Source organism: Lonchura striata, chromosome 3 (assembly GCF_046129695.1).
Source record: "Lonchura striata isolate bLonStr1 chromosome 3, bLonStr1.mat, whole genome shotgun sequence".
Classification (NCBI taxonomy): Eukaryota; Metazoa; Chordata; class Aves; order Passeriformes; family Estrildidae; genus Lonchura; species Lonchura striata.
Genome location: NC_134605.1, coordinates 9141273 through 9146000, shown reverse-complemented (window position 1 = coordinate 9146000; position 4728 = coordinate 9141273). Strand labels below are relative to the sequence as shown.

Genomic DNA, 4728 nt, shown 5'->3' with positions numbered 1-4728 from the left:
GTGTCTGCCCATCATTAGTCACAGTCATTCTACTAAAAAAAAGTACCTTTTCTGCTGTTTTTCTGTGTCAATTTGTCAACTGCCAGCAGTTCCATCATGCTGTTTCTGCTGGAGCCTCACATCCTGCAACTGAATGTAGATGAGTATGGTCCTAACTTTGCAGAGCCACAACCAGCCTGGCTTCTGAGACAGCTGTATCAAAAATTGATATACTTCTAGGTACAAACATCTTGTCTGTGTGAGCTGCTTTTGGATGAAATTTGGTATGCTGAGGGTAGGCTTTAATTTAGTTCTTGCCGTCTTGTTAACATAATACTTAACTTTCTGTATGGTTTGTGTAGCTGTATATACATGTCTATATATTAATGCTTTAGTGAGAAAAAATAGTACTGACACTCAAATTTTAGCCTCTAGGGCTTTTTAAATCTATGTAATTGATTATTTGGTGTCCAGAAATATTTCTTTTCTGTAGAAGGTGATTTATAACCTTAGCTTTAACACAAATCTTGGATGCAGTTCATGCTTCCAGTTGAGTGGCTGATACTCTTTAAACAAAAGACTGCAATGATGACAGCTACTGTATAATGGACTTCTGTGATGAATTTCCAGATGATTGATCATTTGTCCAAAAACTTTTGAACTTCTGGTATTTTTAAACATTTTCATGACAAAACTCTAAGTTAGCCTGAATATCCGTGAACAACAGATGACATGAGCTTAAGAATAACAAACAGTGAAATACAACCTGAAATAATTTTGTAGAAGTACTTGCACATTATTTTAACCAATTGAGCAATTCTAATATTCTGTCAGAGGTGAAAAATTAGTTGCCACTGAACTGACTGCTTCATGGGCCTGAACTCAGCCTACAGAGTCAATAGGATTTTTTTTCTTCCCTTGGCATCAATGGGGTTGGAAAAAGACCTTAAAAGGAAAAACCTTTCTGATTTCTATAGGACTTCCCTCTAAGGACATAATTGCTCACAAGGGCAAATCCTTACAAATCTTCAAATGGTCCAAAACACCACCAGCAATTTGGGACCCAGAGATACATCACTTCTGTTTATTAATTGTTTTCTGAGACAGCTCAGACATATTGAAAATTCCAGTCTGTGTGAAACATACATTTATTTCCATTTTTAAAAACTGAACTCTTCATTCTTCAGTAAATGGTGGCAGGAGCCATTCCTTGCTTCAAAACCATTTTGGTCCCATTTCATTCCACAACTGCTGTCTTCTTCTTTCCTCTATTAAAAAAAATAGCACAAACATTTTTATAAAAACAAACTGATAATAAAACAATAATGGCATGATGAAGAAACTGGAAGAGTTTTAAGTTTGCTGAGATCATCAGGAGTTAAATTCATCTTAATTAAAAGCTCACTTGGATAATTGCATCATATTCTTCCCTCAACCAATGCTTTTTCCCAAGATGTAGTGGAATTTTGGTTCTTCCTATACTACATGCAAAGTTGCAAGTTCCCTTTTTATTAAGAGCATTTTGCAGGTGTTGAGCAAGGATGTTAAAAATTTACTTGATATGCAAACATATTCTTTAAAAAAAAGAGATAAGTTTACCAAGTGCTGGAATCTAATCAAGTAAAACAGAAGTAAATGGAAATAACCAAAGTACAGATGCTATGTAACTTAGCCAGTAGTTCATACCCTTGTGAGTGATGCCTCTGAGGTCCATAGTCTAATTTATTCTTGGCATAATTCCATGGATAAATCTGCACTCTTGGGACTCCTCTGTGGGATGCATGTTCCAAGTCTCTATGTGTATTGAAAGCTGAATTGCAAATCCAGAAAATACGCAGTGAGAACTGCAAGAATTTAATGAGATATATACACATATTAAGGGATGAATAATTTCAAAGGCTGTCATGTTCCTCCATAATATAATATATTCCTATTAAGCAGGCAGATGGTACATGGCCCTTGCAATTGTTGAGACTGTTATTGAAAGTATACTCATGACTCTTCCACTGCAAAATCTCCCCTCATCTGCTTCATCCTAGCTCTTCTATGCAAATAAACCAAGGTTTTGCACATTGTTTCAGTGCCCATTGATATGTTTTATCAATGTTATTTATAATATGTTTATTTTATGCTGGATATATATTAATCAAAAAGAGGTGACGTTCTATTGTGCCATGAAATTTCTATCGAGAGACTTAAAACAATATACTTTTTTTCTCTTTTATTTTTTTCCCATATCCTAGTGACTTCAATGGATGCCACAACATTTTTGAAGAAATAATAACAGATTTTCTTCAGTTGCTTTGGTGCGTGACTGCAGAGAACAAGTCACGCTTTTTGTCATCATTTGATGTGTGCTGCACAATTAGTGACATTCTGGTTTCCAGCTAGCAGTTAAAATGTTCTCAGTTCAACAAGTGATTATTTATTTCCCTTTTGGAAAGAATGCAGTGGCAAACACAACACAATATATTTTTTTTTATTTCTCATTTGTATTATTTATACCCAAAATAAAACAGATCCTAATTGAGAAATAAAGGCAGCAAGACAAAATTCCTGGTTTGCTGAACTTGCATCTAATATATCATCATGGTTTTGAACAGAGATGAATGCTGAAGACAAAAAAAGAATAATCTGTGTAGCTTTAGGGTCAGCTAGGCATTCCCGGGAATAATTTTCTGTGTTTTTCAGCAAGTACAGCACTTACCATATATGTTCATAATATTTACATACCATAATGTTCTTAGTTGTAAAAGCTCAGGGTCATATTGTCACACGCCTTGGAGGATTAGTGGGAAAGTTACTCACTTGTAGCTTGGTGCCTGCTTGTCTGCACATACATTGCAAAACAAAAGGAAATCCCCTTCAATTCAACTGATGCCAACAACTCTCCTTCCTAGCAGTAACAGAGAAGGTCGACTTTGGTGTGAGACTACTGACTTAGGATTTATTAACATTTTGGTGAGTTTCCCAAAATGAGTGCATTCATATTTCAAAAGAAATATTTCCAGAAGCACCTTGAAGATTTAGGAGCACAAATCCCACGAGTAAAGGATTTGTGAACCCAGAATGCCTGTTATATATTTCCTAAAAGCATGCTAGTAAGCTTTCTTCACTGCTAGCCTCTCCCCCTTCCTTTGCCTCAAGATGAGTCTCAGGTGCAGCAGGAGCACACTGTGTCATGTGCCTGCAGACCTGGTGGCCAGGCTAGAAGTTGTCCATGAGGCATCTGGATGGGCAGGAGGATATCAGGATGTGCAAGGCAAGGCTGGGAACTGCTCCACAACCTTTTCCTTCTTCAGCAGGTCTTTTTATTTCTGAGTTGCTCCAGAAAATTTCTTACAAATTCTGATTTGTACTTAAAAATACCTTGAAAAACACACCATTAGCTCTGCTCTCTGATAGGCTGAATAGGGTGAAGCAAAGACTTGAAGAATATAAGGATAAGGTCATATTATCATTGTTATAATCACTAATTTCTGCATTGTGTGTGTGTGGTTATGGCTTAGTCCACTACTGTCACACACCTTGGGTTTAGTTACTATTATCACACACATTAAAGTTTATAACCAGTCATCTGCATATCATGTAAGTGGTGAATCAGTACCTCTGTATCCATACAAGTGCTAGAACATTTTTTGGTTTACACAGTTGTTTGTTTCTGCCAGTTTGCAGCTGCTCTTACTTTTGTTTGAGTTTGACAAAAATCCCCAAGTATTTTCTGCCTTTCTTTTCCTCCTCTTCCCTTTCCTTCTGGTGGTGGTATTGCTTATCTGCATTTCTTTCTTGAACAGTTCCCTGGCAATCCCTATTGTGGTAAAAGATGAAAAGTATGGAGAAATCATCTTAGAAGAATTACTGGATCTTTTCTCTCTCCTGAAAAAGAGAATTAAAACAACTTTAACATCAATGAAATTGACTGTGATGCTGCCAAACAGAAATTATTGTTACAAGGCCTTTAGCTGTTAGCATAACAGAATAGATTTTGGATTACTGTTACCCAAAACAGCCTTTAATGGAAAAAAAGCCACACCCTGCTAATGTCTCTGAATTTAAGGGATGCAAAACAACAATGATAAGGGAGACCACACAATTCTGTACAGAGCCCTGTGTTCCAAAAGTTCAACAAATAAGGGCATTGCAGAGCAAATCCTGCTGGTAGTTCTCATAAGTAAAAGATGACTTCATTTATTATTTTACAGAATGACATTCTCTTATTCAAGTAATTAGTGCATATGTTGGAGGACTCAGCTCATTATACAGTCCTAAAAGCTTACATTTTTTGAATACTAATTCCAGATTGCATGATGATTGAAAGGGAACTAAGATGAACTGATTTTTAAACATCTCAAGTGATTAAGCTTCCCATGAAAACTGCATTTTGCAGACACTTTCAGGTCCCCAAAAGACATGTCCTTACAATGACCTTACAGCTATGCAATGGGCACTTAGGATGACATCATAAAGAGGCCACTACATTCCAGATTAATTTGCTATCTAGAAGCAAGTATTAATTTACTGTCATTAAAATAGAAGCAGAACAACCACATCTGTGTCAGTCAGGCCTTTAGAGGCCCTGTTAGTGTCTGCAGTGAAACTGTATGACAAGTAAAGGTCAGAGACACATGACCCCATGCATACATTTTATTTTGAGTTACTGTGCTGGTGCTGTGCTAGCACTTTGAACATTTTCTCATACTGTACCTGCAGTGCTCAAACTTTTTTCTGTTGCCTATAACTCTGCAACCA

At 36.6% G+C, this 4728-nt stretch overlaps 1 long non-coding RNA gene across 1 annotated transcript; it reads right to left on the bottom strand.

Annotated features, from left to right (window-relative positions):
• Positions 1-1049: 1049 nt before the first annotated feature.
• Positions 1050-1785, bottom strand: LOC116183361 (uncharacterized). Its single transcript, XR_004147964.2, has 2 exons — positions 1666-1785; positions 1050-1247 (listed from the first exon to the last, which is right to left on the bottom strand). It is a non-coding gene; the product is annotated as an uncharacterized LOC116183361 (long non-coding RNA).
• Positions 1786-4728: the final 2943 nt, after the last annotated feature.